General features: G+C 47.7%; 1 protein-coding gene across 6 annotated transcripts in view; it reads right to left on the reverse strand.

The window, feature by feature from the left end:
* The window catches only part of GARRE1 (granule associated Rac and RHOG effector 1), a 1,148,859-nt gene that overhangs the window by 543,679 nt on the left and 578,294 nt on the right, over positions 1 to 26,886 (reverse strand). The window lies entirely within an intron of this gene.

A 26,886-nucleotide genomic window follows, 5' to 3' on the forward strand; every position in this document is an offset into this window, starting at 1 on the left:
TTAAATGCTTCTTGACATTTTATTTGTTTCCCTTCACAAGACCATGTTAGAGTAGATTGTTTATTCTGAGTCTTTCCCAATCGTATTATTGTTGTTTTGGATGCGTTGATTTTCAAGTGTAAACCAGAAGTAAAAGCAACATAAGCATTTATCATTCGCTGTAAGCCAACTTTTGTACAGTAACAATAAAAAATCGTTCGCATATGCTATCCATTCAAGAGAGATTTCTCCTAATTTGGGCGACACTAAACCTTTATTCAACATTTCTTTACCAGCTTTACAAACATATAAGTTAAACAAAGTAGCAGCTAATTTTGAGCCTTGTCTCAGGCCATTGGGAATTGGTAAGTGGAGCGGTACTAAAGCTGGCGTGGCAAGCAAGGCTGAAATGCCTTCCGGCATCAAGCCTTACTGGCCACGTGGCTCGTAGGAGCTGCATGATGCGTGTGTGCTGAGCCAATGAGGGTCAATGTTTTGTCCGGCCCGGAAGACAACAAAGACTTTCCTAATGGTGGGCGGTCGATGCTGCTTGCGGGCCGCACTCCATTAGGAAAGTTTTTGTGCCCGCGGGCCATATGTTGTGCACCCATGCTCTATGTCATAGAATTCCAAACCATAACAAAGTTTGGGAATACCTGACATCACATAGAATTGCTTTAAAGGTACCACAGTGAATCTACAACATCTGGCCTCTATTTTGCACATCTGTCTCCGGATCATATCTGTTTTAACTCCTAACTTCCTTTTAATCATTGCAGTTGAACCATATCCTGTAAAATAGTATCCTAGATATTTAAATGCTTCTTGACATTTTATTTGTTTCCCTTCACAAGACCATGTTAGAGTAGATTGTTTATTCTGAGTCTTTCCCAATCGTATTATTGTTGTTTTGGATGCGTTGATTTTCAAGTGTAAACCAGAAGTAAAAGCAACATAAGCATTTATCATTCGCTGTAAGCCAACTTTTGTACAGTAACAATAAAAAATCGTTCGCATATGCTATCCATTCAAGAGAGATTTCTCCTAATTTGGGCGACACTAAACCTTTATTCAACATTTCTTTACCAGCTTTACAAACATATAAGTTAAACAAAGTAGCAGCTAATTTTGAGCCTTGTCTCAGGCCATTGGGAATCGTAATCTCTGATGAGAGGCGACCCTCTGAATTCAGTCTGACTTTAATCTTTGTGTCAGAGTATAGATCCATAATCATTTCTAGTAGATGTCCAGGAATCAATAAGTCTCTCAGAATTGACCATAATGTCTGAAGGTCTACAAGGTGAAATGCTTTGCTAAGGTCCATAGAAGGAACAAAAATAGAGGATCCTTGATTCCTTAAGGTTTTAGATTGTAAGCTTTTCAAAACAAGTCCACTGCAGTCAGTGCCTATCTTCTTCTTGAATCCTATCTGTTTACAGTCTAATATGTCACAACTAATGAGCCAATCTTCTAATTCTGCTAATATAATAGATGTAAATATCTTATACTCAGGATCAGAAATCGCAATTGGTCTATAGCTTTCTGGTGAAGTCCTAGGACCTTTCTTATAGATCGGGATCACAATGGCTAATCTCCATGACTCTGGTATCAATTTATTTAAAAGTATATCTTTAAATAATATATTCAAGATCTTTCCTCACAATAATACATCCGTTTTCAGAATTTGGTTAGATTATTAGGTCCTGGTGCAGCTGATTTTTTTGATTTTGTAATTAAACTACTAATTTTAATAACAGAAATATCTAATGTCCATATTTGATCTTTTGTGTATTGGGACATGTCATCGTTATTTGTTCCATCATACATTCTAATGAAGTGATCTTTCCATGTTCTTTCGCTAATTTTTGTGAAAAGTATCTCTTTTTGTGTTAGCTGTATGTCATTAATCATTAGCCAAAAATTTGAGATATCTTATCCTTTAATGTTAGCAAGGATTGTTTCCCCCGTCTAATTGATCCCTTGCCGCTTTGCGGGTAATTTGCCAATTCTCATACTGTTGTTTGATCACTCATCTTCTTACTTATTTCGCCTGCAGTATATGTTGAGTTCAATACAAAGCGGATATCTCGTCACAGCTGTTTTTTTCCGATTTAAAGTCTCTATATCGAAAGCATGCGTATGCTTAAGTCTCTGTTTCGTGGCATTCTTGTTCAAGCATGTACTGAGAGTAATATTGTTAATATAGTTGGTAAAAGTAGTGGCTGAAAGATTACATAAACATTCTTCATCAGACATATTGTCTAAGTCTTTTAGTAAAACAGATGTAAATCTTTTTGTTTTAGTATAGGACCATCGTATACGGGTACCTCTGACATTCGTGATTAGACCTTTATTATAGGTTACAATACATTCCGTTGTTTCTGTGTGTCTAATATCTATCAACAAAAGATTATGATCGCTGGTGGACATTTTTCTCTACAATAAGTTTAGGTATACATTAATAACATATATCAATGATATTATCACCCATTTTCATACTACATGTAACCGCTAAAAAGGAATTGATTTTCTCTGCTTTCATAGTATGTTTACATGCGATTAGTAAACCTCCCATCGGTCTACCTTTGGGGCCTTTAGTGGCAGGTAATTGCCAAATATATCCTTCCCATACTAGCGGCGTATTAGCCCATGTTTCTTGCAAGAGAACCAAATCAAAAGATTGTACAATATCTGTGACTTCAGTATTATTAAGCAAATGTGCATGACCTCTGAAGTTCCAAGATGCTAAAGTAGATTTCTCAACGTTGCTAAAGCGGTTTAGCCAAGGCCTTCAGTGAGTTAATAGCTTCCCTTAGAGCCAGGGTCAACCCTCTCCATTCCTGATTGTCAATGTAGTCATCAACCGTGTTGTTAACCTTCGTCTTGTTGAGATCTATATTTTTATTATCCACTATCTTAGTTGTTACATATTTCGAATCATTCTTTTGTTCAATAGGAATATATTGATAAATGTCAAAGCCTTTACACTGTAGAGTCTCCGCTTCTTTCATCAACACATTTCTAACAAGTGGTGAAGGAATGACCAAACGCACGTAATCCAGCCTTTGTGTATAAAATCAACAAGAACAATGTCCGGAGATGATATCAATGACAATGCAGGAATGGTTGCAAATAACGAAAAGATATACAGGCGGTTCAGAGATATTGGTTTCCCTTCCCTGAATAGAGTAGTCAATATCAGACTGGGTAATTCAATCAAAGCTGGTTTCTTTAGATCTTGCATGTCGTTTACCAGCTCATAATTTTCCTAAGCATTTCGAGGATACCTTTCCAAAACTTGAGGTGGACCTTTTTTATAGGCAGTAACTGCCCAGATTTTTCTCTATTGTTAAGTTGATCTTGTAAAATTTTCTTCACAATAATTGCAATTTCATCTTTTCTGGTGATATTATCGCCGTCGGCGACGGTATCATCCCCATGAGTATGATGTTCAGTGTTATTCGACAAAACATAATTACCACCTCTATCATCAGCTAACAGATCTCCCGCTTGTACTTTAATCCGGGTCATGCGTTTGATCACTGCCTAGAGCGGGGAAATCATTGACACAAGAAACTGGAGAAGGGTGTCCAGCGCAGGGTATATTAGCAAAACCATCGCCTTTAAGCTGTCGTTTGTCACCCGGCACAGTAGTAGCCGCTGTCGGTGTTAATTTAATTTTTTGACAAGAGACGTGTTTAATGGATTGTTTTTCACTAATTGTCCCATGTTTCAACTCTTTACCTAATACCGCTTCACAAATAACCGGTTCTTTAATAACTATTTCAGCAATTTTTATTGAGGTAGCCATACCTGCAGTAATCATTGAGTTTGGTTTAAAGATCTCAAAAATATCAACCAAGCCAGACTTTAGGTATGACAGCTGAGAGACAATATCTGTCGATTCAATTTTCTTTTTCATTGTGTCAAAAATAGAATTTTCAGCTTCACAGTAACCATCCCGCATCAATTGCATAGCAGGTTTATTAACTTTATTGATTTCCCAATCTTCACTTGCATCAGAGGGTACGGTTGCTTTTCTTATTTCGTTAATTTCAACCATCCCATCTCTGTCCTCATCAATCATATTTTTAAAAGTAACATCTCTTAGATATTTTGGGATGTTTTACACAAATTTCTCTTTTGATTTAGATTTTTAAGTTGCGCTTGTCTCTTTTTGTCTTTTTTTTAAATTTAAGTTAGTGAGATTGGATATTCCTTCATTAACTGGAGGAGATTGTTGTTCTATAGACACAACAGAAACCTCTATAACATCATTCTTTAAATCAGACATGGTCGCCTGATTCTGTGAGTCTTGTATCATAATTGTGTCTTTAGAGGATATCTTTTTAGAGATTAAAGGGTCTATTGGGTTGAAGACTTCTTTACCATTCAACTACTATACCATCGCTTTTAGCTAAAATTGGAAGAATGGTAGATGGATTAAGCATTTCATTAACTTTCAATGGAACCTGTTGAACAGAGGTATTCATTCGCATCAAAAGTTTCGTTTGCCGTCTTAACTCACTAAGGAGTAGTCTACTGAAAATTCCCATCAAGATACATATGTCAGTGTTGCTTGATTTATCGACTATGGTATCATTTGACACATCTCCAGTCACCTTATCTGGGGAATCAAGGTTATTATCTAGTTGGAAAGCATCTATATCAGCTGTTTTAAAGACACTTGGTGTGTCCTCAAACGACTGGTTACCCATACATGACTCATCCTGGGTCTTGGTCATTTAATTCCAAATACATTTTAACCTGCCTTTTTGCGGGTGAATTACCAGGTCTTCAGCATAAAGGGATTGCGAATATTTGTTTGATTCCAAGCAATTGTTTGGGAGATCATCATTTATTTTTAACTGATTAGAACATATTTGCGTGCATTTTAGCAGCTCCTCCTCCTCAGTACATTGTGGTGGAAGAGGGGCCGCCCGAGCTAGACTTGCTCTACGCATTGATACTGCCGTAAAAAAGTCTGCACAAGGGTATTTCATAATATTTAGAGATTTTTTACCCTTCATGGTAGAAAAGGCTAGACACAAAACGTGATACAAAATTACAGTGTAACAAGGAACCGCTGTTACCAACAATCTAGTTAATATAAATCTCAAGTTTCCGCTAGTAGTGCATGTAGTGACTGAATGTAAGTTTTACCTTTCAAAACACAAATGCAACACAAAATAGGAGAAATTCTTCTGCAACTCACTGCCTTACCAGCCAACAGCCACACTTCCGAAGTGCTTCGATCTCTATCTCAACAGGGCTTCTCACCGAACACTTTCTAATACTACAAGATGTAGAAACTTCATACTCACTATTAAGAGAGCGTTCACCACTCACCGTTCACAGTTAACAGTGAACAGTGTGCTTAGAAGTGCTTTGAGGTACGCGCGCAGGTGTGTTGCACCCTGGGTAAATGTAGTTTCAGGGAGAGACTGCCAAGGGGCGGGACCAGTGACACCACACCAGTCGCTTACTCTCTCCAAATTAAAAAGAGAGAGAGTGTTTAAACACGGAAACACACGTTGTTAATGGTGCTTAAACATGAAGAATGAATCAGTCCGTTCAGTCCGTAACAGTTTCAAAACAATTAGAGTAACGTGACCGTAATCATCAAGAAAAACGAAAATCACCTAGACCAGGCAACTCCCGTGTTACACAGAAGGACGTCCTCTTCTTGTGTGACAGACGGCTGCAATGAATGATTGCTGTGGTTATTTCGGGCCAGAAGTCCTCACGCTGTAGGAGAAATCCGAAAAGCGTTCCGAACAGTGAACAGTGTGCTTAGAAGTGCTTCGAGGTGCGCGCAAATCTTACCAGCTCTGTCCTCTGCCTCACAGTACTACTGCTGGAGACTCTGGGATTTTTCTTGACTCCAGAGGTGAGTGATAACTTTATCTCACCCACCTCAGTGTATATGGTTTAGTTTTGGGACAACCGGACCCCTTCTTACATGGATCCAGTGGAGGGGAGGGGTCTCCCCTCTGTCGGTGGCTCATGCTTTGCTATTGGAGCACTCCCAACCATATGTGGTGTGCTACCAGGGACCCCCATTGTCCCTAGTGCAATGCCATTTTGGGTTCACTGCTGAGATCACCTTTTTGGGACTGTTGCATTTTGCTAATTACTGCACTGTGACAAACCAGCAGGCGTCACACCTGCTAGATCTCTCTCTCTCTCTCTCTCATCCAGATCCTAGGGGTGGTCTAGTGTGGGAGGATCCCTTGGGTAAGGGGAACACTGGATGGCGAGACACAGTATCCTTCCCCTCCTTTACCCCATCCTATCAGGTAGGATACGTATGAACTCTACCCCTCCCCCTTTCCCATTATGAACACTTTCACACGGACAGCCCGCTCTGGAAGAAAACAGACTCACACCCGAGCAGTGTATCTGACATGTCCCAAATCAATGGTCATGTGAGGTCACACAATTGCCGACAATTATTCACAACAGACTTTCATTAAACTTCTCCACACGGATAAAAGGTGGAGCACGAAAGCACACTCTGAGCGAGACAAAGCACACGAAGGAACAGCAGTTTGGAATCAGCGGCTGAATGAAGGGAGGAAGACGGCAAACCATGAAGGGTTCGTAAGGAGGGAAATACCTTAACCTTTTTCAACAAGAAATCGTTACTTTCAAGAAACCTTCAGGCCAAGAAACCCACATTAAAAAATCCTTCATTGTGTGTCAAAGATAGCGAGTGCCCTCCCGCGTGGCTGATCAAGGCGGGGAGGAGCAACAGCACCAGCCGTGGTATCGTCCTTGGTTCCAAGAACAAAGGGATTGCCAGAGAGATCAACACAGCCGGTGAGTTGGGGAAACCGATGCAAGACCAGTCTAGGTTGCAAGCAGCAACATTGTATAACGTGCACTGGAACGAACATTGTTAAACGCATGTGATGAAAGATGCAAGTAACGCTACACTGCTGAAGAATGTTTGAACTTGAGAAGGAAGATACAATACTGTTGACAGAGTGGTCTGGCACCATGAACGTGCTCAATCGAAGGTCTCTGTAAGGTATTCCGCCAAGAGAAACTAAAGTAGAAGATTGATGAGAATAATTGTATGAAGTGAATCAAAGTGGTCCTGGGACAGTTTAAGCAAAGCCCATTGCATCTTCGATTTTGACACCAAGACGATCGAAGCCCGAACGAGTGAGACCAAATGTGAACATTGTGATAAAAAGGGGGTCTCAGCCTGAAGGAGGGAGACCCATGATGAACATTGAAAGCGAGAACTTGTGCATTTGAAAATCCCGATCGGAATGGAACTTTGAGATTTGTTTGTTTCGACAGACCCTCTGCAGTAAGAGACTGTTATTGAAAAAGAGACTTTGGCAGAACAAACAAGTTACTTACCTGTAACTGGTGTTCTCCAGCATGGGTCTGGCATGGATTCACATGCTCATGAATATTCCCTGTCGTCAGGCTGGGAATCCTCGGTAAAGAAAAAATAAGTATCAGTTTAGTTTCTGATCTGTCTTTCTTAGTAGTAACCAATCACTGGTCTCTGGGTCATACTGCCCCCGCCAATGACTACCCTCTCCCTAAGCACCGCCCTGGCAGCCATCCTCAGATTTGGTAGCACATAAAGTGGCAGTATGACCAAGTGAAGAGCCGCAGATGGGTAGGAGGGAGGATTTGTATGTGAATCCATGCCAGACCCATGCTGGAGAACAATGTGTTACAGGTAAGTAACTTGTTCCTTCTCCAGCATGGGGTCTGGCATGGATTCACATGCTCATGAATATAAGAATAGATAGCAGTACACACATGCACAACCACAGGAGGTGTTAAAGGCACAATATTAAGCATCACATAAACTCAACATTAAGCAACTCTTACCTCTTCACCAGGTCCACCTTCAGGCGAACAGATTGCGCAGCACTGCTTGGCCGACTTTGGACTCCTCCCTGGAATCCCGGTCGACGCAGTAGAATCTCATGAAGGTGTGCGTCGACCTCAACGTAGCAGCCGTGCAGATGTCCAACAGGGGCACACCAGACAAGAACGCCGTGGGAGCAGCGATCGCTCTGGTCGAATGGGCTCTCGGACAGCCGGGCAATGGTCAGTTTGCCAACCGGTGACAGTGCATGATGCAGCCGGAGAGCCATCTGGAAATGGAAGCCTTCGAGAGGGCCTTCCCTTGGTTCACAGGTCCAAAGTTCACAAAAAACTCTTTGTGCGGTCCACGTGGAACTTCAGCGCTCTAGCTACATCCAGCGAGTGCAAAGTCCTCTTAGGCAGCGACGAAAAGAAAACTGGTAACACTAAGGGCTTGTTGAGATGGAAGTCGGACGGCACCTTGGGCATAAAGGAGGGGTGCGTCCTCAGCACCACCCTCGTCTCGTGAAAAGTCAAGTGTGGATGCTTGCAGATAGGGCCTGGATCTCTCCCACTCGTCGTGCGGAGGTGATGGCCACAAGAAATACTGTCTTCCACGACAGGAACTTCATCGGTGCCGAATGCAGATACTCGAATGGCGGCCTCCTGAGCGTGGTCAGCACCACGTTGAGCTCCCACGCCGGGGCCGGAGCCTTCACCGGCGGGAATGAACAGAACAGTCCTTTCATAAATTCCTTCACCAGGCGATGAGACCACAGGGATGGCCATCCTGTAGTTCTGGTGTATCGGGAAATCGCTGCCAGGTGTATCTTGATGGAAGCACGCACTAGTCCCGCCTTAGCCAACGACAGTAGGTACGATAGCACCTGAGGGGCTGTAAATTAATCTTCTGTGCACGGCACCAGACAGAGAACATCTTCCACTTGTTTCTGTAGCACTTGGGAGTTGAGGACGCCCTGGCCTTTGCAAGAACCTCCTTGCAGTCCGCCGGGATATCGTACCCTCTTAACTCTAGTGCTGCAGGAGCCAGGCCTGCAAGTTCAGCGACTCCGCATCGTGATGAAGGATGGCGCCTGCCTCTCTGGAGAGGAGATCTGCGTCCGTCGACAGTTTGAATGGTGGGGACGCTGACAAGTCCAGAAGGTCTGGGAACCAGATCCGTCTCGGCCACGCCAGTGCGACGAGGATCATCCTGCACCGGGACCTCTTGAGTTGGTTGACTAGTCGGAGCAGCAACAGCAACGGAGAGAACGCATACAGGAACAGGCTGTCCCAGGGGAAGGAGAAAGCACCGGCCATGCTCCTCGGCTGGGGAAACTTGCTGGCGAACCTCTGGCACTTGGGGTTCGTCGCCGTCGCGAACAGGTCGATCTGGGGTTTGCCCCATCGCTGGAAGAGTAGATCCAGTAGATCCTGGCGTAGTTCCCACTCGTGGCACGAGTGCAGCTCCCTGCTGAGTGAGTTGGCAATGGTGTTTTTTTATCCCTGCTAGATGAAAGGGCACCAGAAACATCTCCTGGGCAACGGCGCAATGCCACAAATCCTGGGCTTCCTTGGATAGGGCTGCGGATCTGGTTCCTCCCTGCTTCTGGATGTAGAACATCGTGGTGGTTTTGTTGGTGAAGATCCTCACCACCTTGTCCTTGAGGGACGGGAGGAACGACCTGAGGGCCCAGAACACTGCTCGGAGCTCCAGTATGTTGATGTGGAGCGACCTCTCCTCCGGGAGCCAAAGGCTTCTCGTGTGAAGATCTCCAGTGTGCGCTCCCCACCCCTCCAGGGAGGCATCCGTCGTCACCGTCACCTTGTGTGCTGGGGTCTGAAAGTCGGTGCCCGCCGTGAGATGCACGCGGGTGCCCCACCACCGGATTGCTTGGCGGAAAACCTCGTTGAGCAAGATTCTGTCCTCGAAGCTGCCCGCCGCTTGCATCCATTGGGCGTCGAGGAACTCCTGTAGGGGATGCATCCGAAGCTTGCACAGGCGCACCAGATAGATGCACGAGGACATCATTCCGAGAAGGGACTTGATGGACCTCACCCTGGCCACGTCTGTGGCCAGCAGACGCTGCACCTTGCCCAGGATGGCCTTCGTCCTTTCCTCCGACGGCGAGGCCAATCACGCTACTGTGTCGAGCTTGGCTCCCAGAAACAGTGCGACCTGCGACGGGACCAGGTGGGATTTGGGGAAGTTGGAGAATCCCTGGTCCGCGAGCAGCCGGACGGTCTTCGCTGTGTGTTCGACGGCGAGTTCCCTTGTCCTTGCTCGGATGAGCCAATCGTCCAGGTAGGGGTAGACGTGGTTCCCCTGCAGGCGCAGCCGCGCCGCCACCGGTGCTAGGCACTTGGTGAATACCCTGGGTGCCGACTTCAATCCGAATGGGAGGGCCTTGAACCGGTAGTGCCATCCTCGGACTACGAACCTGAGAAACTTTCGGTGTTCTTTTAGAATGGGGATGTGAAAGTACGCATCCTCCAAATCCAACAACGATAGGAAGTCGCCTTCCTCCAGCTGGCCCAGCACGTGCTGGAGGGTGACTATCAGGAACTTCTGTGCCTTGATGCATTTGTTCAGTCGACGCAGGTCCAGGATGGGACGCCATCCTCCTATCTTCTTTCTGACGAGGAAGTATCTTGAGCATACTCCGGAGCCTCCTTGGGACGAGCTCGATGAACAGCAGTTGCGGCATGTGGTTTTCCTTCCTGGCCTTGGGAGGAATGCGGGGACACTTCTTTAGAAATTCGAGAGTGTGCCCGTGGGCCAGGGCATCCAGCACCCAACGGTCGGTGGAGATGGACTCCCACGCATGACGAACTTCGTCAGCCGGCCTCCCACCAGGGTGCTCCGGTGGGGGCCCGACGCAACGGCCGGTTCAATCTTGCTTGTCAGGGGCCTTGCCGCCTTGGCCTCCCTGGCGACGACGGCGAGATTCACCTGACTTGCCTCGTCCCCTGTAGGCTTCCTGCAACGAGGATGGGCCGCCTGACAGTATGTCGTGGACCCGCCGCCGAATCCTTTGGAGGCACCTTGCTTGCCTCCGGAGTTCCGAAAGGGCGGCTGTCGTTGCTGCAGAACTCCCAAAGCCCGAGCCGTCTCTGTGTCGGTCTTGATGGCCTGCAGTGACTCATCCACTGTCTTCCCAAACAGATTGTTCCCGTCGAAGGGCATGTCCAAAACCTTGGCTTGAACGTTTTGGTGGAAATCCGTCGCCTTGAGCCACCCCCGCCGTCGAAGGCAAACGTCGTTGCCCAACTGGCAGAAACCGGTGTCGGTAATGTCTGTGGCTACCGTTATGGCGTGGTCAGGCGCCACCGCACCTTCCTGTAGGATCGCCAGGGCCTCTGCCCTCCTGTCGCCCGGTAGGAAGTCCAACGGAGGGGCGATCTTGTACCACAACTCCCTGTCGTAGCGGGCCACAATAGCTAGGGCATTGGCCACCTTAATCCTCGTCGCCGCCAACGAGATGACTCGTCCCATTGCGTCCAGTTTCTTTCCCTCGCCGTCAGGTGGGGAAGTAGAAGTTGAGGCCGACACCCCCCTGCTTTCTTCTTGGCTACCGCCAAGACGACCGAATCCAGGGTCGGTTGTGCCCTAAGGCACAAAGGGGCGGCCTCGGGACCGGGTACTTCTCATACTGGTCCCTCTTGGCAGGTGTCGTGGACGGGTTCTGCAGAAGAACAAGTCCCTCATCCCAGATGTCATCCAGCAACGGCACCGCGAGGACCGTCTTCCTTTTGGCCTTGTGCTGTTGGTAGAGGAATCCTTCCTTCTTTTGTTCTTCGGGGCAGAGCTGGAAAAGTTCGGATGCCCTGGCAATCATTGCGTGGAAGGAGCCAATTTCGTCGGGTGGGGAAGCAGTGGTGGGAGGTCTGTCCCGTAGTCACCACCGTCGTCATCCGTCCCCATCGTGGACGTATCTGTTCCCGTGTCATCCCCAGGGATAGGGGAAGGAGAAGGAGACAACGGCTGAGAAGGCCGTGAGGGCTCGAAGGGTGGGGGTGGATGAACTCTCCTCCTCTTGTTTGGAGGGCTTCCCGACGGGCCCGGTTCCGCTGGGTCGTCCGTTGGGGGTAGGGGCAATCTCGTCCTTATCACCATGCATAAGGTTTGGATTGACATCAAAATGGCCACTGAGTTGTCTTGTGGCTCGGGTTGCGATGGGCGCGATGGTTGCTCCTCCTCCACGGGAGCCTCGTCGATGCCACCGTCACTTTCTTCGTCCCCTTGTCGGGATTCCTCCCGTGGGACGGGGCCTCCCCAAACTTCCTGTTGAGGCCCTCCACGACTTCCACCAACTCCTCCTCAGAGGCTGTGTCCGTGTCCGTAACGGCCACCACCCCCCCTTTTTTCCACCAGGGTCTTTACGGGGGTGTTCTCGATGGGCTGAAAAGAGGATTCCCTATGCGGTGGCAGGGAAACTCTGGGCCCCGAGGTCGCCTCCACAGGCTTCACCAGGGCCGTCGCGACTACCTCGGTAGAGGCCTTAGCTGGGTGAATCAAGGCCTTCACCACCTTGGGTGCGCTTGAGGCCTTCACCTTGGGGGGGAGGGTCACCGCCTCGCACCCCCTCGGCTGGTTCCTTCGAGATCGACCGGGGCCTCTCCAGAAGCTTAGCCGGGTTCTCGGACTTTCTCTTCCCCGAGCCAGAGCGTTGGCTCATGGTTGATGGCGCCGGTGAAGGTGCGCCCTGCCTGGCAGCCGAGGAGTCTGACCATTCGGCGCTCCCGGTGCCCGCGGACTCAAGTGCTTTGCCTGCTGTTGGGCCCCCTGTCGCCGGGGCACCCTCAGAGGTCTTAGAAGACTGCTCGGACTTCTTCTAACCTGCTGGGCTCTTTCCTTCCAGCCAGCTGGCGAGACAGGTCTGACGATCCCTCAAAGTCCGATCCGTCATGTTCATGCAAAACGCACAGTCCTTCTCCACGGTTGTTTTGTCTCTGATGGCAGTAGAGGCATCTCGAATGCTCATCCTCCTTGAACACATTCTGTAATCCGCATCCAGGGCAGTTCCTAAACCGCTTGGATCCGGGTGTCGAGCTTCCTTTCTCCTGGGCCAAGTCCACGAGGTAGGCCTCAGAAACTTCTGGAATCCTCCGAGAAGCGTAACTCAATGAAAACTTCACCCTTAAGGGGTGTAGAGAATTCTGAAACGGGTCCCCGTTGATCGGAAGTAGAAACGGTGGAGCTTGAGGCTCGATTGACCGAAAAAAGTGAGATAAATCTCTTGAAAAAAAGCAAAATGAAGTAAAAACTCGAGAACTATAGTATGAGGACTCCCAACACTTGAAGGTGCGGTAAAAATCTGAGGATGGCTGCCAGGGGCGGGGCTGAGGGAGAGGGCAGTCATTGGCTGGGGGCAGTATGAAGCAGAGACCATTGATTGGTTCCTACTAAGAAAGACAGATCAGAAACGAAACCGATACTGATTTTTTGTTTACCGAGGATTCCCAGGCTGACAACGGGGAATATTCATGAGCATGTGAATCCATGCCAGACCCCATGCTGGAGAAGGCCTTCAATATCCATGCTTTGAACTGTATCCTCGTGGCCGAGACGCCAGAGTGTGTGCAAAGCTCGAACGTGCAGCCTTTTCCCGTGCTGAAAACGTGGGGAAGAAAAGCCAACTGCTCAACTATCCCGACATATCATTTCTTGAACACTTTTCTTTTTGCATACACTATTGTCCCACACCATTTTTTATTTAGAAGTAAGGATTGGCAATAGGTTTATTAGTATAGGCTCTTATTTTGACAGACTCGTTCAACCAACCCATTGAAGTTCAATAAAACACCCTTGAACTGTGATCACTTGTGTCTGTTCACTGTTTGATACCATGCCTTCCTAACAAGCACAAGCCATCTTCAATGAAGTTATGCAGGAGAATTTCTAAGTAGCCGTTTTGGTAAGTTTCATAGATCCTGACAGGCTGGTGGCAGTCAATAGATTTCACTATCATTTTTGAGTGCATCACCCAAGGTTGCTGCTGCAGTCGTGATAATGCTTAAAGGGGACCATAGAGTCAATATGAAGCCCTGTTCAAGATGTCCAGTCCTGTGTTATCCATCGTCCTTCCTTTCCAGGGGGGGGGGGGGCTCTCTTCCTTTATGCACCTTGGCGGTCTTCTTGCAGAATGCCCACAAAGGCTCTCCTTTTTGTGTGTGAGCCGGCAGGAAGTGGTGAGGAATTTGTCTGCCCCCATAACACAGTACTTCAGGGACTTGGAAGTTGCTGGAAGATTCTGGGGGGCTGGCTGTCCCCAATTGAACAGCAACCTCCAGGTTTGAATGTTGCTGAGTGCCCTTATTGGAGGGCTGGGGTCGCCCAAACCCTTTTTCTGAATACAAGGAGACAAGCTGCACCCAGGAACCAAATCAACCACTGGAACTGAAGAGATCCGAAGAAGACTAGGGTTGCTGAAGGACTGAGGCAGTGATGAGTACTGACCCAGTAAGAATGACTGCGTTGCGCATCTCGACATGCTACTGAACAGGAAGACTCCACGAGGTACCTTCCTCCCCAAGACTGGAGGGACCAACAAGTCACCTGTCCTGTTTGAGGTTTGTCACCTGTTTTCCGTCGCTGGAGCATTCACCACTGCATTTGCTCTGCAAGGCTGGAAACCAGATATCAGCTGTTGCAAGGACTTTAAGCTGGCCAAACGGGTGGAAATCATCGTGGTATCTTCAAGGCATTGCTGGTACTCTGAAAATCCGCTGTGCTGCCCTCCAGCAGGGGACGTATCTGTAGGACGATCGAATTTCAACCGCCGGGTAGCCGATTGCCTCCTAACCCCGTCCTCGGTCAATGCAAGAAGTGCATCCGTGAAGCATCCCTTCCTCACTGTGGAACCGAGTCTGTGCATTTTCCCTACAATCTGAGATCTCCAGAGGATTCTAAAGATGAGGGGCTATCAACTCAAACCAGCAACCAGACAACCAAGCACAGCAACAACAGTGAGCTTTGCTTCTCCGAGCGATTTATTGTTGTTTGGGACCATTCCTAACTTTCGAGTGGATTTGGGTCTTGAGATCCTTTTGATCTCCTTATCTTCCCCCTTCCCATAGGGTTTGCATTCGGTACAAAGTCCTCCTTCCCTTAGCGCTATCTGGGGCTGATCCAGGGCAATGGTGTCCGGGTCAGTACTTCTGGGGTCACCCTGAAGAACGCCCAAGGGTGATAGCAACTCCTTTTCACACTGAAACACGTCCTCCTCTTTGCGTTGTTGCAATTGCCCTGCACTAACTGAACGCTGCTAATGTACCTGCACTAATTGAGTGTGCCCACCTGGCTACTCACCTCCATCCTCAAGAACCTTTTGGGACATCTAAAAGTCTTAGAGACTTGGGGTAGATTAGGGCTGGAATTCCAAAGCTAGTATATGGTGCTGTGCTCTACCGTGAGATAACATCACTTGCTCCTACTTTAAAAAAATTGCATTTAATGTATGTGTTTCATGCCAAAATACTTTAAAGTGAAGTATAACCCTTTGTGGGTGACACCAGTTATATTTATGTTCCAACATATTTTTACGTACCTTAAATATTGAAAGTGTGCCTTAGTGTAGCATTTTAATAAAATATTCTTATAACTTACCTGTGTGGCTTATTTACTTACCTGTTCTGCTAAGTGTTAACTGTAATACACACCAGTGCCCCTTTCCTCCTTAGTTCAGCCTTGTTTCTTAGCCACGACTACGGGTATGCTCAAGTGAGGTTCTAAGAAACCTTGTTTAACCTAGTTTGGCTTTTCCAAGTACTATCCCAGATGGTGACTTTGAAAAAACCTCAGAACAATATCAGAGAAAAGTTGCATGGAAAAATAAAATGGCTAGATATTTCACACTTGCAAAGTGTCCCCATGTGCACTGTGGTGCGATTTGTTTCTATCCTATGCATGTAAAAAAACATTAGCTGTTATAAACTGGGCTATACGTTTAGGACACACAGAAATGCACATAATGTTAAATTATATGTACCATGTATCCACCCAAGATCATGATTGTTGGAATGGACAACTATGCCCCCTCCCCCAACCCCATTTATTTCAGGGTCTTCTCACACAAGATCATTGGGTAAATGTTACTGTTTATTTGTAAGTGCATCTTTTCCATGAAAATTAATGTGACACAGCTAAGCTACCTTTCATCTCCAATCTGTCTTTTTAAATAGCTATGGTATTCACAGGTCACAAATTATGAATCAATATTGGAGATATGGAAATGTGGGATTCGGGTCTACATAATAAATTATTCACTATAGTGACAAACATACTCCTAGTCTACAGTCCCCTTTCCTCCATACTGTATCATTGCTAAGGACGGGAGATGGAACCTTTTTCACTAGAAAAATCATCTTCCCCTTTAAATTTATATGCGTGCATGAGCGCGGCCCTGGGAGCATGCACTCCTCGGATTCCGCCCAGAGGCGCCACGCAGTCCCCTTTCACGCGTCGACAATATTAACATTGCCTAATGACACTGGTTTTGTTAGTGGGGAGGATGGTGGGATAGGTGGGATGCATGGAGGAAAGGGGACTATGGACTAGGAGTATGTTAGTCACCACGGTAAGTAACTTATAATTACTTCTACGTCCCGTCTCCTTCATACTGTATAGGCGATTACAACTGAATGTAGCCCCAGGATGGAGAGTTGCCCCTCCAAAGAAAACAAGTTCCTTAACACTGCTTGACCAAATGCCCCGTCCAACGTGGCGCTGGCATCCAAGCAGGAGTGCTTGCAGAAGGCTGAGGGAGTAGCCCACGTAGCCGCCTTGCTGATAATCTGCCATGGAACGTGTCTTTGGCAAGCTACTGCCGTGGCCCTAGCTCTGATGGCATGGTCACGCATGTTTGCTGGTAATGACTTGTGCTGCCCCTCATATGCCTCCTTGATGGCCATAACCATCTAACTTGCTATAGAAGCCTTGGAAGCCTGACAGCCTGGTTTTGCCCCGCCCCCCCAAAGGTGACGAAGAGGGCATCTGATTTGCAGAAGCTCTTGGTTCTGTCCAGGAAGAATTTTAGTGCACGTCTGACATCTAGACAGTGCAGTACACCGAGCATCATCCTTAGGGTCTGCAAAGAAAGTTGGTAACACTATCTCCTCATTTAAGTGAAAAGAGGAGACGACCTTAGGTAAGAATGCAGGGTGTGTTCGGAGCACCACCTTGTCCTTATGAAATGTAGTATATTGCTCTGAAGCCACGAGCGCCTGGATCGCAATGATTCCACGTGCCAAGGTAAGGCCCACTAGGAGAGCCGTCTTGATGGTAACTAGCCTGATGTCCACGGACGCCATAGGCTCAAAAGTTTTATGTGCCAGGGCGCCCAGTACCACATTAAGGTCCCACACTGGTTCTGGTTTCTTGATAGGAGGATATGGTCTAGTCAGGCCGCCAGGCGCCTCTTCTACACCATATTCGCGGATGACGATATCTCCTCTTCCGAGTTCTTGTAAGCTCCAACGGCCCCCAGATACGTGTGGCATGTGTCTACTTGCACACCTGAGTGAGCATCGAAGGATAGCACGTCGTCCAGCGTGCAGGTCAAGGGATCAATTTCCTTTAATTTTGCCCAGTGACAGAAAGTGGTCCACTTGCTTTTGTACTGGCTCCTGGTAACGTCAGTCCTAGCCTACTGTAAAATGGCCAGGTTAGCCTGTGACAGGTGCAGATGCTACAGGGAGACTATTCAGGAACTACGCTGTGAGGGCTAACTCCTGCGGGGAGGGGTGGATGACCGTGCCCTCCCTGCTGCGAGAGTAGGTGGGCGGGCCCAGCGGGAGGTGTACAGGGTCTTGGTCTGACAGTTTGAGTAGTTTCGAGAATCAGGGTCTTGCTGCCCATTGTTAGGCAGAAACCTGTGCAGTTCCCTCTGGGACCACTGCAAAAGGTTTAAGTCTACAGGAGTTAGCAGTAAACCCAATTGGTAGCAGTCCGCACCACCCAGATTTACCTGGTAGCTGTGGCTGAGCAGTCAGACTTCTCTCAAGAAGAGTTAGGCAGTATACAGAGTATTCACAATAGGTCAAAAGAACACAGTTGAACAAGCAAACACGGACCAGAGCTTGGTGTAAAGAGAGATATAATTATTTATTTAAACACATCTAGATAAACACACTGGCACTTTTGTTTAAGCAGTTCAGAAACACGATCACTAAAAGATATACACTCCCTTCAGTGGATGATAGACAAGTCTTAGAAAAGGCAACACTTACTTCCAGACAGCGGTGAACGCTTAACTAAGATGACACTCTATTCAAACAGGTTAAAAAGGGAGAGAAAAGGCACAGCAAAGATAGAACAGATTCCAACACTTTCGTCAGAACACAGTAAGAGAGAAAAGGCAGGTTAAAACTGTAAAATCAAAGTTCAAAGGGCCGGACCCACTTTAAGAGGCTCCGGTCGAAATGTGTCCAAGGTCACACGGTTCAAAGTGCACAAAAGTCTCGTAACAGGTTCAAAAAGAGAGCTGGACCAAAGAAAGGGACCAGTTAGATGGTAAAGGTGGCCAGCCCAGTCCAGAAGGTTAAAGGATTATTATTACCTTGTAGCAATCTTTAGAAAGGGAGGCCTGGCGGACACGGTACCTTGAAATGGTGAGAATGCTCCAGCGGGGGCAGTTGTTCCTGGTAGTGGATGCAAAGCGGTGCTTCGCCCGGAGGAAGAGAGGATCTCGACGTAGAGGGAAACAGGAGTCCGTTTCACTACCAGGGCAGAGACCAGCTGCAGAGTTCTCAATTAAAAGGAGCGGTCCTTTTAGTCACGGTCCAGGTGCAAGTGGCTATCCGGCTGCCGTGGTGCAGAGCACGGGCAAATCGACCATGAGTCGTCCGGGGATAAGAAGAAGAAAGCAAGCTGGTTGTACCCACCAGTCAAGGGAAGAAGACTCTCCAGCAGGGAGATCTCCTCTGTCGTTGGGAAGTGGTGAGTCGATTCAGCAGGGCTCCACCGGTGGCGTCGTCGTAGCAGGTCGGCTCAGCTTCTCCCTCTTCGGATTTTCAGGTCCTGTTGCGACTTCTGAAGTTCCAGTCCCCAAAGCCCAGCTTTTATGCAAGAAACCCCCATTCATTCAGCCTAGCTGTCAAACAAACATGCTAAGTGGTGAGCTGGGTGGCTCACCACCTGGGCCAATCACAAAAGCGTGCGACCTGAGTTGGCAAGGCAACCTGGTCCAAGGTGCCTAAATCCCTCCCACACCCCCTGTGGTATCCAGACAGAGTGGCACCACTTTGGAGGGCTTCTGTGTAGAAGCCCGCCAAAAGTGGAACAAAGGGCTCGACCTTTGGGTTGGAGTTACAGAGGCGAACACACACGCCATTTTAAAACCGAGTCTTGGCAGAAAATACCAACCGGTGAATTAATATTAAATAAATAAACCGGCAGTATGTTAGAGACTAATGTGAAAAAGTATTAGCCTCGAACAATGGGAAAATCCCATAAAGAAATATTTGCGGTCGAATATAACAAGTAGTATCCACTGCCACCAGCCAAAACTCGACGAGGGGGGAACGGGACAGTGCCTCCTCGAACAACAGACCCAGGGGCAATCAAATTGCCCCTACCAGTACATCCACAATATGATGGTTGGTACTGGTTCTGTTAGTAAATTTGGGACTAGTAAAGCCAATCGTGACTTTACATGCCCGGGGAGACAGTAGTCAGTCCCAGGGTATGAGTCTATGGTGGGGGTCACCTAGGATGCCCCTGTGTTACTGCACGGAGGGTGCTGTGTAACACACATAGTAAAAACACATGAGACCCTATGGAGTAAAAGACCCCATAGCCCATAAAACACATTAACATTCAAAGGAACACCACAAATCATGTCCAAGAGTGGGAGGAAGAGAGTCTCACTCTTGGCAGGAGAAAAAAACAAACTCCAGAAATCCAGCAAAGCTGCTGGGGGACTCACTAAGTTAGGACATTCAGCTTAAACAGAGAATTCTCCCTAACAGCCATCATGGAGCTATCAGGATTGTTAGGGAGAATTCTCACAAATGTTCTAATTCCTCTCTACCTTAGAGACCCCCAGCAACTTTGCTGCATTTTAGCACTTTAATTTTTTTTCCTGGAGAGAGTGAGAACCTTTTTTCCCCACTCTCTCGTGTATTTTGTTTTTTTTAAACTCTTTTTATTCGTGGTCACAGAGAACACTGCATTGCCATTCCAAATCGCAAATCAATAATTCAACAATATACATTAAGTGTTTCATATATACAGTGAATATTACAAAGATTCTTCGTCATCCGAAATCATGTTGCATAAATAACCCCTGAATGGGCCCCATATGTCTTTTGGTCTACATGTTGCCGGTTGTGTCAATACATATTGTTCTTCTGTTTCATTGACCTATGTTAGTTCTCAAAGAAATTGTTCCATACTGGGTGGCCTCTTGTCTTTCCATTTCAGTAATATGCACTTTTTGGCCACTGCACATGATATATTGAACAGTCTTCTAACCTTCTCTGAGCACTTGCCAATATCACCAAATAAGTATTTCTGTGGAGTCAGAACCGGGGGGACCTGTGCTATCTCTTCCAGCATTGCAGTCACCTCACCCCAAAATGTAGCCACCACCGGGGACTCCCAATACATATGGAGGGCTCTGGCACATTGCACTTGGGGCAGGCATCCAAGCTTTCTGCTGCAAATTTTGCAATTTTTGCCGTTGTGTAATGTAACCTGTTTAGGATTTTAAATTGAATTAGCCGTAGCCCAGCGTTGAGCGAGATGTTCTTGGTAAGGGAACAGTACCTGGCCCATTTCCCGTTATCTATGGATATCTGTAGGTCCCTTTCCCATTTTTCTTTAATACGATTTACCGTAGGGGTATGAGCCTGTACTGCCTCATACAGCTTAGAGACCCCCAGCCCCTCTTCGGCGGTTATCAACTGTGTGCATGGGTGTGGGGGTTCGTCTGGGAAGATCGGCCATTTCTTTTGAAATGCAGCTCTCATGCGGTAATATTGCAGTGTTTTTAGCGGCCCACCTCCCAATGCCCGCACCAGCTCCTTCAAGGTTACAAACCTCCCGTCAATGAACATATCGCCCAATTTAATCTTGTGATGTGGATCCCAGGATTCTTGTTCACTGCTGTCATGGGTGGGTCAAAGTCGGGGGCTGCCAGTCCATCCGAATCGTATGGCTCTGTCATTTTCTCCCAACCTATCCTTGCTGTTTTCCCATTCCAAAGGAACGTCACCGCCATGGATCGAAGTCTGGCAAAGAAGGGCCTACCAGGCCATATGGGGATGTTGACAAAGAGGTAGAGTAACTTGGGCAAGATGACCATTTTAAGGACGACCACTCTGCCATAGAGTGAGATCGGGAGGTGTCCCCACATCTGTAATTTAGTGTGTATAATTTGCAATGCGTTTTCATGGTTGTCTGAATATAGTGTACTCTTCTCCCTGGCTACAAGGACTCCTAGGTATCTGATGTGTTCTTCCGACCACTGAAGACCTTGCGTATCGTTTGGGCATTTGGTAGCAGGTGTGAGTGGGAATATTTCTGATTTAGCCATATTAACAGTGTATCCTGAATACTCTGCAAATTCCTGTATTTCTGCCATGATGGGAAACCAGGTTTATTTACGGTTGCCGGACATATAATAACGTATCATCAGCATATAGTGATATCAGCCGAGTAAACCCTTTCATGCGGATCCCCCTACCTGAGTGTCGCAGCCGCCATAGGTTCTATAGTTAATGCAAATAGTAGGGGCGAGAAAGGATAGCCCTGCCTAGTGCCTCTGCCTAGCAGGAAGAATTCGGAAATGGATCTGTTGGTCAACACCCATGCCCCTGGGTCCGTATATAATAGTTTAACATATCTAATAAAATTGGGGCCAACCCCAAATGCCTTCAGTACAGCAAGGAGATATATTCATGACACTGAGTCGAAGGCCTTTTCGGCATGTAGGTATATGGCCACCGCGTTCCTGCCAGGGTCTATTTGTGCCATTATGCCGAACAGCCTATGGAGATTTAGGGCTGTGGATCTCGTGGGAATAAACCCGTTCTGATCTGGGTGTACTAGTGTGGGGACTACAGGTAAAAGACGATTAGTCAGGACCATAGCAAAAATCTTGGAATCAGTGTTTATGAGAGAAAGGGGTCTATAGGAGAAGACGTCCTGTGGTGGTCGACGCGGTTTAGGAAGCACTGTAATTACGGCCTCTCTCATAATGGGGGGTAGTATGCCGCTTCCTAGAGATTCTTCCCATACCTGCATTAGTATTGGGACCAATTCCACGTGGAACTCTTTATAAAATACGGCCCCCAACCCGTCTGACTCTGGTGCTTTACCGGATGAAAGAGCCTTGATTGCTTCTGTTATTTCTTCCATCGTTACTGGTTGATCCATCGTCCACCGCTCCTCCTCAGGGAGTTTTGGGAGGGCGAGAGCCTCAAGGTATGATTCAATTTCTGTTTGTGACTTCTTGTCCTTGTTTGTATACAGGTTTTTATAAAATTCAGCAAATTCCCCATTAATATCTTTATCTTTCAGGAGTACTTCCCCTTGTGCAGTTTGTATACTGGTAATATGGTGAGGCTGTTTATCATGTTTAAGTAAATTAGACAGTGTTCTACCAGCCTTGTTGCCCTCCTCGTACCTGCGCGCCCGCAAGGGGGCTGCCATATAGCGTACTTCTCTGATGGCCAGTTTATCAAATTCTTGAAGGTTAGCATGTATATCCGCTAGTATTTAGCTATTCTGCGTAAGGGGGTATGTTTTTTCAAGTGTATCTAGTTTGCTTTCTATGACCTTTAATTCAGCCCGGATTCCTTTCAACATACCAACTGATTTGGACATCAGGACCCCTCTGACCCATACTTTAAAGGATTCCCATACTGTGGAACACCTCTCTACCGATCCTATATTATTGGTAAAATATTCCGCTATTTCAACATGGAGAGGTTCCGCCACCCCCGGGTCAGTGAGGATCTCACTTGGCATTCTCCACCTTTTTAGGGGGCTGGAACCGTCCCGGAGCGCAAACTCCAATGTCACTGGGGAATGGTCGGTAAGTGTGCAGGGAAGAATCTCACATGTTTTCATTGCTGTGGTCTTGGCTGTGGATATTAGCCAATAGTCGATTCTAGACTCAGAGTCGTGAACCGACGAGTAATATGTGTATTTTCTGCTGCCTGGGTGTGTTTCTCGCCAGGCATCTACCATTAAGAGTTGCGAGATAATATGATTCAACGCTAGGGCTGTCTTGCTTGGGGCTCTGATGGTCTTCGAGGATCTATCAAGTACCGGATCTAGAGCAACATTAAAATCCCCTCCCCCCCAGATCACACTGGAAATATCGAGTGAGGTGATTAACTGATAAACGCCCATGTAGAAGGTGGGGTCATCTATATTGGGCCCGTAAGTATTAACCAAGAGCAGTTGCCGGCCCGCCACCTTCCCCCACACCATGACATATCTACCAGCTTGGTCAACCCTATGGCCCTCCAATCCGAAACCCAAACTTGGATGTATAATAGTAATAACCCCTCTGGATTGTGAGGAGTATTCCGTATGGGACCTTAAGTTCCCCCATTTAGGAAGGATATGGCGGTTATTTGTTCCTATTGTATGGGTTTCTTGTAGCATTAGGATGTTTGGGCCATACCTAGTGACATAATTACCTATTTTCTTGACCTTCATCTGGTTATTCAATCCACGTACTTTCCACGTCAACAGTTTCATCTTTAGCCCATCACCCATGAATCGGAAAGGGAAATCCTGACTGCATTACGTCTATCAGAGCAGCAATATCTATGCAATTCGGTCAGTATCAGTCTCCAAGTAACCACGTTTTTTCCAATAACCAACCAATCAACCTTTGTGAACCGTCCAACAAACCAACTCCCGCTCCCTCTCCCTCTCCCTCTCCCCTCCCTCCCGCCTTCCCACATCATCACCCCCAACTTGATGATGTACCCCCATTAACTCATGGCGCATGCCAGGGGTGGACATGTTGCTCCACATGACCACCAATTTGGCCCCAGCACTCAACCTTGGATGGAGCCGCCCAGACCATTATTGCTTAAGTCTGCATTCCAGGTGGCACAGCGGCCTTACAAATATTTGAACATCAAGTGTGTCTTAGTCCTCCGGCCTATGCCTGTTATTTTGTGCCTGTCTGCCCCCTCTGGGAGGAACAGGTATAGAAGTCTCAATGTACTGACTGGCCTCGGCCGGGGACTCAAAGAAGTGCCCCCCTCCCTGCGTGCTGGATCCTCATCTTGGCCGGGAATATCAAGGCGTATGGAATTTGGCGTTCTCTGAGGAGTCTTTTTACCGGTTCATAGGATCTTCTACTAGCTTGGACCCCGGCAGAGAAATCCGGGTATATATGTATACGATTCCCTTCGTATTGGAGCGTTCCAGACTCCCTCGCCATCCGTAGGATTGTGTCTCTGTCCCTATAATTGAGGAGTCTTGCAATTATCGTGCGTGGTGGCGCACCTGGTTTAGGGGCCGGGGTCAATGTGCGATGCGCTCTCTCAACTAGGAAATGCTCCGAGAACGCTGCCGGACCGAATACGGATTTAATTAGTGCTTCAAGCTGCTTCTCCATTTGGCTCTTACCGAATGATTCTGCCACTACCCGGATGTTTTGTCTTGATCGCGATTCAAGGTCCTCACACTTATTCTGCATTTTTGACATGGCCTCCTTGAGCTGGGCGATGTCTTGGCTATGGTGTGCTATGGCATCCTCGTTGGTGCTTATTCTGTTCTCTGTTTCCGTGACATGTGCACTTTCTTTCTTGACCCTTGCCTTAAGCGAGCCTATGGTGGACACTATGTCGTCTAATTTTATGTTCACTGCACGGAAACCGTTTTGCACAAATGTAGTCAGCCTGTCCTCTTGCTCCTCACTCTCTGTGCCCAGGGCCTCTTTAGTGTTGGTGTGCACTTCTACAGTGGTAGCCTGCGTTTGCCCACCTGTGTAAGCATCCATTGGGCCTTTTTTCTTGCCTCTGGGAGTCTTGCCTCCCTTTCCAGTTTTCTGTGGTTCACTCATGATGGTGTCGGATAATGTACTGTTCTTCAGCCTTATTCTTCCCCCTTTCCCTCTCCTTTATAACAAGTTGTGGGGTGCTCCGATCTCTCGTGGAGGGAGCTAGAAGAAGGTTCCAAGGGATTGGGGGGTGTCCACCGCGCGTGGACTGTGTTCTCCCACGTAGTATGTAGAAAGGATATGAGTGTGGAGAAGATTAATAGCGTTGTAATCCTTCAGAAGTTTTCAGGGAGCTTCCAGTGCTCAGATCACGCTGGACAGCCAGTGTGGGCTCCTTATAGGTTTGAACCCGGGGAAGGCGTGCTTGCAATCCCGCTGCCCATCTGCGTGTTTGAGAAACAAAGGTTGCGTGTGTCCAGTAGGGCGAGTAGGCCTGGAGCTTCACGCAGCAGCTGTCAGAGCGGCACGTAGATGGTTTCCAGATGGTGTGTCTCCCCCTCCTCAGCCCTCTTATTCACAGACCGATATCGCCACCCCGCGTACCGCTGCAACACGGCGCCGCTGCACACACTCAGGGGGGGTCTTGGGGCCTGGCACCTAAGGATTCAGGCTAGGTACCTCAGGAAGAGCCTGACAGTTCATCCTCAATGACCATGGGCCAGTTGTTGCTGTGGAGCGTTTAAGACAGATGTCCACAATATATGATTTGCTATTGTTTGAAGTTAGGATATATGCAGTTCCTGTTGTGATATTTGGGTGGCCCAGTGGCCCGCACCCCTGCGCGCAGTCACTCTGGACGGGTCAAGACTGTATCACGTGTCGGGATCTGTAGGAGTGCTGTGCTGGCCCGAGCCCAATAGGCCGTTGGACAGCGGGGGAGGGGGGCCCAGATTAGCTTCAAGAGTATATGACTAGGTAGATGGGCTCCTTCACCCCCACCGCCGTACCCCCGACCTCCTTACTTGAACCGGAGTGCCTCGTCCCTCGATCGCGAGCCGGCCACACACAATCCCTCCACCGGGGCACTGATAGAGACAGGGCGGCACCAAGCCCAGCCGCAGGCAAGCGTTCAGCCCGCCGATGCCTCCTCGCCTCTTCAGTCCGCCCGGGTCCCGCGTCCGAGTCTCAAGCCGTGCACGAGGGCTCGGTACGGTTCGCAGGCCCATGCTCCACCCCCAACCGGCCTCACGCCTCCTCCCATCCACACGGAGCTGTCAGGCGGATCGCGCCCGCAACATGGGCCGGCCCAGACTAAGGCAGGTAGAACTTCGGCTAACACGAACGCCGCTTTCCAGGATTTTTAGGATCTGCAGTCGTGTATTCAGGCCATCTGTGCCATGATTCATAGGACCTCAGGCGGCTCCAAACAGGATGTACAGTCCCAGGATTTCTTGATGGAGCGGGAGCTCACAAATCAGGCGGTCATATTCGTTGTGCGCAACAGCTCACTCCGTCTATCGTGTACTTTAGCGAGATTTTGAACACTTCCTTTTGGTTGTGGAGTCTGACAAACTCCATAGGCATCATCTTTTACATTGTGTCACACAGCACTGTCAGTGCAGTGACAGAGGGAAGTCTTTCAGATTTCCCAAAGGTTTAAATATCTTCTCTTCGATAAACTACTGTTTCCAAGAGCAGTGAAGTGAAATTGAGTTTACTTACATTTGTAACTTTCTAGACCCAGCACACACTATCTTATCCCCTTTGTCTAGCTTATCATATAACAAGTTTAAGTTACCCTTTCCTCAAAGAATGGATGGTGGCAGTGGTTTACTTTTAACTATTGTGGTGTGCTTTTACCACAGGCTGCGTTTGCAGCCACGGTAACGCACCCAAGGGTGTCATTTTTGTCAAAATGGCACTGTTCTGTCTTTTTTCGCCATTTCTTTGTGGAAAGGTCCTTCTTGATATTTACTCTGTGCGGCAAACCAGGTTTGGTCCTCCCTTTGTTTGTTTTGTCTTCGGGGGGATTCACGAGTGAAGCCCGCCCCTGGCCCCTGGCTCCAGGTTGTCTGGCGGGGGCAGGAAACGAGGCAGGTGCCCGAAACTAAGTCTCCTCGGAGACAGGAATGCACTCTTAGGTGATTGGCCGGCT

Source organism: Ambystoma mexicanum, chromosome 1q (assembly GCF_040938575.1).
Source record: "Ambystoma mexicanum isolate Mex_15411 chromosome 1q, UKY_AmexF1_1, whole genome shotgun sequence".
Taxonomy (NCBI): Eukaryota; Metazoa; Chordata; class Amphibia; order Caudata; family Ambystomatidae; genus Ambystoma; species Ambystoma mexicanum.